Below are 9,355 nucleotides of genomic sequence, written 5' to 3'. Positions count from 1 at the left end.
CTAATTACCTTGGTCAGAAGAATTGAGGTTATCATTTGAATCATGCTTCAGTCTCTTCACTGCAGACCTAAGAAAAGCCTCAAGTGGCTTTCTATTATGGGTGGAATAAAATCCAAACTGCAAGACCCACTATAAGGTTTGTCTTCTGCCAACTCTCCCCAGCTTCTCATCTACACTGCTACATCCTTAATTGTACCTCAGAAATCCCTTGGTTAATATTGGTTAGGCCCATTTTCAGCTGTTCTTTTCTTAGAACATTCTCCCCACAGTTTCACTACATTGTGTATTTCATATATTCAAGTGATGATGATGTTGCTGAGTCACTTGAAGTCATCTCCAACTCTTTGTTGGACTGCAGCATGCCAGGCTTCCCTGCCCTTCACTATCTCCCAGAATTTGCTCAAATAAAAGTGATGCCTCCTTAGAAAACCTTTAAACAGTCCAACCAAAATAGATTCCTGTACCACTCTCTCTCTACCATACCACTGATTTTATTTTTCTCATGGCTCATTATCAACCAGTAAACTTACTCTATTTATTTACTGTCTGATTTTTTTTTTCTGGCATCCCACAGTTAAGTTGGGCTCTTTGAGAGCAGAGTTACTCTGATGAATTTACACCTGGAAGAAGAGCACCTGATTCATAGTAGATGTTCAAAATTACATGCCATTGGCTGCTGTCTGACTTGACTTGAGAAGCTTAAATCTCCTTTAAGCTTCTTATTTATTTCCTTGAATTGGAACTAATTGCATTGCAAATCTATCATTGTGTGGATCTGAGGATTAATTGACATATTTACATAAGATTATTTAGTGTTCTACAAAAGTCTAGACATATGCAACTAATATGCTGTGGTGGTATTCTGGAGACAGCTCCAAGATTGCAACACCTACTAAATTTTCAGAAATCTTGTGAACTGGTTGACATCACATTGCAGCTTGAAGGTGTACATCATGGAAATCAGAAAATACTACAAATCAGGGCCATTTTGTCCTTAAAGATCTGGTTATTATTTGTCACTGAATTCCAATCTGCATTAATAAATATTCCTTCTTTTAGCAGTACTACAAATAATATATTATAAACTGGTAGAAAAATTTCAAGTAACAACAGCTTTATGGATTAGAAACAAAAATAATATTAGTGACAACTTTAAATCATATTTTAATTTTGGACTTGTAATAACTAAATAATACACTTGTATCATCAAATCAGCTGTTTTAGGACATGTTCAAAAAAGGCAGCATTTTGTGTTCAGACACAGTCATTTCAAAGAAATGAAATTCTTTGAAATTTTATAAAATCTAAGATATGTCAAACCTTCTTAAAATCCTAAGATAGTGGTTCTATTACTTGGGCATTAGAAATACCAAGAGAGCTTTTAAGAATTTCAATATCCATGAGTCAATGCCTATAACCAATTCAATTTGAATTTCTGATGTTGGAACCCAGATATCAGTGTCTTTTTATGCTCCCTAAATGATTCCAGTATGCAGACAAAGTTGAGATCCACTATCCTAAGGCATTGAGAGTCTTTAATGGGCAGCATGCCTAGTAGATATGGATTTAGTAAGAATATATAGATGGAATATTTCTACTTAAACCTTATGCCAGTCAAGTTAAACTTTTGTAGATACATTATGTTATTGTCTCTGAAATGTGTTTGGTTGAAATCCAAGGAAGACAAATGAGCGCTTGTCTTAGAAATGGTTTAATTTGGCAGACACTACTACTTTCATAAACAAACTGTTCAATGAAATCAATTCTTGGAATCATTATAACTTTAAGAATAGGAATTAAAGAACTATGTGGCAGATGTTATATGTAGCTGCAGTAAACATAATGGAAACATTTGTACATTTCATTATAAATAGTACTATTTCTCCAGGTGCCTTCCCATAGTTTAAAATGTATACCATGGCAGATTGGCTTATCCATTCTTCTCTGCTCTTGTCTCAACATATTCTAAGGTAAGAACGCATTGCTATTATCAGAAAATCTCTAGTAGTGTCAGTTAAGATAAATAGTGTCAATTGTTTTAATTAACAATTTGCCAAAATATTTCAGACAAAATATGACCACTCCAAAATGTGGTCATAAAGACATCTCTCTCATTTTAATCTTGCTAGCTAGCTTACCTATCTAGATTTAAGTAAAAACATTTCAAGCTACAGAGCAGTTACTGCTGTTGTTTTCTTGTATCTAAGACTTACAGAATATTTGAAAACAAAATAAAAAACAGCTAAAATAGAAGAAACAGTTTCAAGAAATTTATCACAGTGTACTAGGTATAGAATGGAAATTCCTTCTGTATTACAGGAGTTCGGTATGTATTTTGAAATGTATAAATGGGGCCATTGGAGACCTGAAAATTAAAGATTTAACATCACTGCCAACTATTTGTTGCTCTGAAAGAGACAAAAGTTGAGTAGACAGAATTTTTTTTATTGTTAGTCATTTTCTCCAACCAATAGAATGTATTTCTTTTTCCTTTTTTATGGGATATGGATTTAGAACAATGCTGCACTGTATACATTGTAAAATGCTCCAATTTATGAAATTTAACTTGCATTCAATTAGTTTCTGATGATTAAACATTTGCTTTAAAAAGAAATTCTCTTATTTGAATTATAACTATTTACAAATCCCTGTTTAAAGGAAATATTGGTAGTTTCCTATACAGTATATTGTTTTCTATGTCACATGAGATTTTTTTATTGTTAAGGAATGCTATTTGGAAATTTATTGGTTTATCCCAACATAAAAGAAAACCATGAAATTTTTAAGTGCTATGAAACGCCATTACACTGTGTATAGAGGATCAAAGTTGATGGATCATATATATATTATACATCATGGAAATGATGAAAATTATAAGAGGTAAGCCCAGATAATCACTGTAGAAGACTGTGTAAAAGGGACTGGAAAAGGGAAACTAGTGTGTAGTCCCTTGACTCCTCTGTGAGTCTGCGTGCCGGGTCACCTGACACATAATCCAATCATTTATCTGATGCACAGTCATACACGGAGCTTCTGTTGGATGATACCATCTGAATACCAGTCCAAGAGTAAACAAACGTTTATTCAAATATGCTGAGCCGTCTGTTTCACATTTATGAAGAACTGATTCTTTACATGAGCATACTAGGTTCACTTTGAATAGCAGAATTAAAAATGTTTATTTTTATGAAATATTTTTTTCAGAAATGGAATATACATTTCATGTTTATCTAGGTAATTTTTACTTAAATGGATATAATGACTTTTAAAATTTAAAAATTTTTATATATAATTTTTGAAATTTAAAGAATAGTAATGTTTTTGAAAAGCATTAGCAATTTTTAATTTACATACTTTATAGAACTTCAAATTTTGTAATCTGAAATATATTCATAATCATTTACACCTAAATATTTTAAAGATTTTTTAATCATTTTTAAAGGACATGGCAGTAACTATTGCTAATAGGTGACTTTTGTCAAAATAAAGGCAAGAGAAATATGTTGTAATAATATGTAACTTGAAAAATGTTAATTTTTTAATTATTAAAGTTGTAATTCTCATTTGTATCCAAATACCATCCATGCATTAACAGAACAGCTTAGCTCATACAATAACAACATTATATTTTCTTTGATTTGTTGCTAAATTTTTGATATTTAACAAAAAAATATAGTTATATATTCATTAAGTTCCTAGAATGGCTGTTACAAAATACCACAAGCTAGATGCGTAAAACAACAGAAATTTATTCTCACAGTTCTAGGGGCTAGAAGTCTGAAATCAAGATGTCGGCAGACTACGCTCCATCGCAAGTGTCTAGGAGACAAGACTCTCCCTGGCCTCTTCTAACTTCTAGCAGCTCTAGTTGTTCCTTGACTTGCAAACAGCATAACTCCACTCATCACCCATTCTCATATGGTCATCTTCTATCTTTGTGTGTTTCCGTGTCTTTACATGGAGGTCTCCTTGTGTATGTGCTCAAAGACCCTATTTCCAAATAAAGTTCATAGGTACTATGGGTTAGGACTTTAATATATCTATTTTGGGGAGCAGAAACAAATCAACCCATAGAAAAATATTTTTCAGCTTCTTATAAAGGCATAAAGCTTTCCAACTAATTAAATTATTAATAAAAGCAAAGTATAACAAATTTTAGGCATGTGATATGTTGGATTTCATTTATCTTCTTTTCCTTGGCCCCCAAAATATTTAGAATGGACTTTAATAATATTTATTGCATCCCCTGGAGAAAGGCATGGCTACCCACTTCCGTATGATTGCCTGGAGAATTCCATGGACACAGGAGCCTGGCAGGCTGCAGTCCATGGTGTCACAGAGTCATACACAACTGAGCAACTAATATTTAACATTTTTAACATACTGCATTTTTAATCTACAATGTAATTAAAATATCTGATGTACAAACAGTATCTTTAGCCTTTTATTCCTAGTGTTCAGTGCACAAATTATATGATATTGGTATTCAATAAATATTTGTTTAAAGAATTTTAAAAAATGTTACCAAACCTGAAGAGAAGAATGAGGGAGGAGGCAAAAAGGTTCTTTTCTCTCTCTTTAAAAAATTGTTTATTATCTACAGACCATGGAATAAGCCTGTTGCTACTTTTTCTCATTTTTGGAATTCTTAACTTTTGTAAAGATTTTTTTTTTTTTGTAAAACACATTACATTCTAGAGGGAAAAGTTTTACTTACTTATTTTCCTCACTGTTAGGAATCAAAGAAACCTAAATTTCTAGTGTTTTTCCCTAACTTCTTGCTTTCAAAAGCCATATATAAAATAGACTAGAATAAAAAACACACAGTGATATGAGTCACAAAGACAATGGTTTTCATCTCTTCTGCTCATTGAAGCATTCCTAGGGCTAGAATTGCCTGGCACACATGAGGCATCAATTAATGTGTTGAATTTATTGAAAATATTCATACTCTTCTTGTGGGAAATACCTGAAAGTGTATTTTCAGTTAGGTTACTCTTCTAAGAAGCAGAACACACAGAAGGTAACTTTTAGGTACCTAATAAATTTTATTAAGGTACCTAATAAATTTTATTAAAGTAATGACCCAATCTCACTGCCACAGAATCATGTCTTTAACTACTATCTTGCCTCAGGTGGCAGGATGTTGTCATATCACAGTTGATAAACAGTACTATCACAATATTTTCTTCCTTTTTTTTTTTTTTACCTCTCTAATGGTTAGGCAAATTCAAGAAAGAGAAACTTACGTATGAGCTACAAACTTGGTGAAATGAAATTGTTAATGAGCTCCTCTTAAATAAAGCCTTTTTCCTTGAAGGGAAATGAACTTACCACTGCATAAAAGCTGCTTCCACTTCCAGCAGTAATTAGGTCAACTGACCACATTTTAGGCCTGTATAAAAAAAGGAAAGTAAAGAAACTGAAGAAAAAGTTGCACATTAAATTTTACTTATATCATATTATTGAAAGCATCCACATATTTGTCTGCTCAGCCTATTTCATTGTTAATATGCACATTGAACAAAAGGATAGACTAGATTTTTAAAATATACTTTCTATTTTAGAACAGTTTTACATTAACAGAAAAATTTCAAGGATTTAATGGAGTTCTCCAAACCCCCAAACTCAATTTCCTGTTATTAATGTCTTAAATTATACAACATATTGGTTATAATTAACGAACCAGTATCAATATTTACCATTAACTAAAGTCCATTGTTATTGAGGCTTTCTTACATTTCATCTGTGTCCTTTTACTGTTCTGAATAGGTTACCATATGATATTTGGCCATCATGTCTCTTTGGGCTCTTCTTGGCTATGGCAGTTTCTCAAAGTTTCCTTGCTATGAATGACCTTGCCAGTCTTGAGGGGTACTGGTCAGGTATTTTGTAGAAAAACACACATTTGGATTTGTCCGATCTTGTTTCTTTTCCTCCTGATTAAATATGGGTATTTGGGGAGGTAGACCACAGAAGCAAAGTTCTTATTTTTTGGTGTTATTGTCTCATACCACTTGTAAGTTCTGGCAACATGAGTTGCAGTGTTGACGTAGGCTATGATCACTTTTCTGACGTAGTCTTTGAAAGATGACTTCACTGTAATCGTACTCTGCTTTGTCTCTTCCATATTGTATTATTTGGAAAAATATTAATACATGCCACCTGTGCTTAAGGAGAGGGAATTTATACTCCATCCCTTTAGTCAGAGTATTTGTATAAATGACTTAGAATTGTTCTCCATGGGAGATTTGTATATTCTCCTTTATTTGTTTATTCAAATAATTATTTGTGTCAGTATCACAGATATTTATTTTATATTTTGGGTTAAAATCCTATACTACTTCAATTTGTTGCTCAATTTTTCCAGCTTGGGTTACTGGGAGCTAGGCTAAAATTAAAATAGATGAAAAAGCTTCAACTATAACATTTCTGACGGTTTCTTTCCTGGCCTAACACAGGCTGTGTCTACATGACACAAACTGCAATGACATTAGTGAAAATATATTAATCGGCTATCTAGATGCTTAAATAGAAATCAAAATACCAGGTTTGTATTCTTGCATTTTAACTACATAAATGTTCGTATCATTTGGACCTAGTCTGAAGATTTTTTGCCAGCAGCATTATACATTTCTTTCCAGCGTAAACATCAACCTATCAGGGAGCATTCTGGCACTGATGCAAATCCTTGATGTTGTAAATGTGACAGACCTGCCCACTGCTGGTGTTTTTTTCATCTTTATTTTCTAAAACCATAAAAGGTTGAATCATCTTGAACAGAGATTTAAAAGCATATATAAGAATATTATATTAATATCTATTTGATAATGTTATGTTTAAACTTCTCATAAAAGCATTTTTAGTAGGGTGGTGAAAGGTATGCATTATTTATAAAACAGGAACATATGCTTTTAATATAAATAGAAATAGTGAAAATGGGACAAAGACTTTCCTTCTCATTAATTATGCTCTCCCTCCCATAATTAGAAGAGGGAATTTTATTTTGTGGGCTTAACTTTGAAAGTGTATAGTAATAAAAACATTACAACCCAGTTTTCTCAGCACATACGTGGAATGTCCATTTCTGAAAGGAGAAAATAAGCTTCATGAAGTTAAGGAAAAATACCCTGGTTAACACTGCAAGAGAAGATTAAGGTTTCAATATAAAAGCATTAACTCCAAAACCTATGCTACTTGATTATATTACAATTCTTTTTGTTAGTTTAAAATTTAATAAAAAGGAGAAAAATACAAAATAACATATACAATTATAGTAAAAGCGGAGTTGTTGATGGGTCAGGTGCAGGATAAAAGGAAGCGTTTCTTAGATTGAAACAGTTTAACAAGGAAAAAAGGTAGCTTAAGCAAACACTTCATGGAGTGTTTAAAACATATTTGGCATTATATTTTACTAAACTGTAGTTACACACACACACAAAGGTTGTACTCCATATCAGTATCACTATTTTCTTCAACACTGAACAAATACTTCAGTGATTCTCAGACCAGTATATGAGACAAAATTACTCCAATGTGCAAAATCACATTTTGATGCATAGCATTTAAATAAGATCACTAAAAACATTTGGGGTTTGAAAACTTTCAAACAGTGAGGTAATTCCATCCAAGCCAGAGACCAGAATGGAAAAGCATAGGGACCCAAACCACTGTGCAGTCTCTCAGTTTGTAAACTCTAGTTTTTATTAGTTCATTTGAGAATGACCTAATTTTCAATGATCTCTCAAGCACATTTACCTATTTCATCCCCATATGCTCCTAATAACTTATCTAACTTAGCTAGTACAAGTTTGCATTACTCCTGGAAACATTCTGAGAATGATAGCATTTCCAGTGAATTAGGCATGCCTTTTATTCTTGGGGGACCTCTGTGTTTAAATGAATACTCACACGCTTCATTACAGTATCTCTAAAATACATGCCAACCCTGAGGCATACCAAATTACTGAATTAAGGTGACATAATTCCTAGAAAAAGAACTCAGTACTGTGTTCCTAAAATACACTTATGTCTCCAAGGTTCTGACTAATTTATACTGCTAGGGGAACTGCCCCAATTTACTTTGGCTTTCAATAAAATACGTACAGCTGCTGCTAGCTAGAGCTCTGATCTGGGACAGCAGTACAAGCCAAATAAATGTTATCACAGTATCATTATTTTTAATAGATCTTCACTTCATCAGAGTGAAAAGATTAGGACCCCATCTAAGATGTTAGGTGGTTGTTTCCCGGACTGCTCACCATACTTCCAAATGGCAGGTTAATATTAGTTTGCTCCTGTACTAAAGAAAACATGTTCTCTTATGTATAAATAGCACAAACTATAAAGGTGGGACAATCTCGTTGCCTTATTTAGTTGTCTGAGGATTCACAGATGTGAAGAAGATAGTTAGATTTAAAGAAATAGTGAGACACTGTTATGGAATAAAATCATTTTTCAGTTATTCATTACATGACAGACCTGAATTCTTACCTCTTGAATAAAATGAACATGATAGATGCATAATGAAATAACAGATATATCACTTTGTAGCTCTTTTAAAAGCTAAGTTATAGAGTGGTATTTATGCTGGTCTTCCTGATAGCAGTAGAGAAGGAAAAGGCACCCCACTCCAGTGCTCTTGCCTGGAGAATCCCATGGACGGAGGAGCCTGGTAGACTACAGTTCATGGGGTCACAAAGAGTCGGACACGACTGAGCGACTTCACTTTCACTTTCCTGATATCAGATGGGGAGGCTGAAGAACATGTCTATAAAAACTGAAAAGGAAGAGTTTGTTCCAATTGTAAGAATTAGATATACCTGTGGAACAATTGTTTACTAGTGTGCAGTTGATTTGAGTCAACTGTTTAAAACTGATTTTAGATTTCAAATCCAGCTGTGTTGATGCATTTTCTAACTTGAAAGCTATACATTCAAAATAAAACCCTGCCATTTATATTTGGTAGGTAACAAAATGTATATATGACCTTCAGTGGTGTAGATAAAAATTAGCCCATGAAGTATTTCTTATTTTCATTATCTAAACCCTTAAGGAAAAGGAATAAGCCCCCTGTTGTGCAAATATCTATACTTCAAAAGGCTCTTTAACAAGACATTGGGTCTTTCATCATCAGAGAAGGGGTTCTCCAAATAAATAGCCTCAGCAGTCAATTTGCCTAACTTTTCAGGGATGATGAAAACCAGGGTGCATCTGTGAAGTGAAATCTGCTTCCCCTTATACTATAAAGATGAGACCTGTGATTGTTTTACTCCCCCTTTCATATACTGTCTGTCTTATTTAAGAATTAGAAATAGCTACTCCTTCCCTCTTATATTCAAAATTAAACTTCTTT

The 9,355-nt window shown here is 33.1% G+C and overlaps 1 long non-coding RNA gene across 1 annotated transcript in view; it reads right to left on the bottom strand.

Annotated features, from left to right (window-relative positions):
* Window positions 1-3,414: 3,414 nt before the first annotated feature.
* LOC110144189 (uncharacterized) overlaps window positions 3,415-9,355 on the bottom strand; it is a 92,340-nt gene continuing 86,399 nt past the window's right edge. Inside the window, exons 3-4 of the long non-coding RNA XR_002315826.2 lie at window positions 5,250-5,395; window positions 3,415-3,990 (exon numbers count right to left, since the gene is read on the bottom strand). This is a non-coding gene — a long non-coding RNA (uncharacterized lncRNA). The remainder of the gene's footprint in view (window positions 3,991-5,249; window positions 5,396-9,355) is intronic.

This window comes from Odocoileus virginianus, chromosome 12 (genome assembly GCF_023699985.2).
Source record: "Odocoileus virginianus isolate 20LAN1187 ecotype Illinois chromosome 12, Ovbor_1.2, whole genome shotgun sequence".
NCBI lineage: Eukaryota > Metazoa > Chordata > Mammalia > Artiodactyla > Cervidae > Odocoileus > Odocoileus virginianus.
The sequence above is the reverse complement of the archived record's forward strand: the minus strand, read 5'-3'. Positions and strand labels throughout refer to the sequence as shown.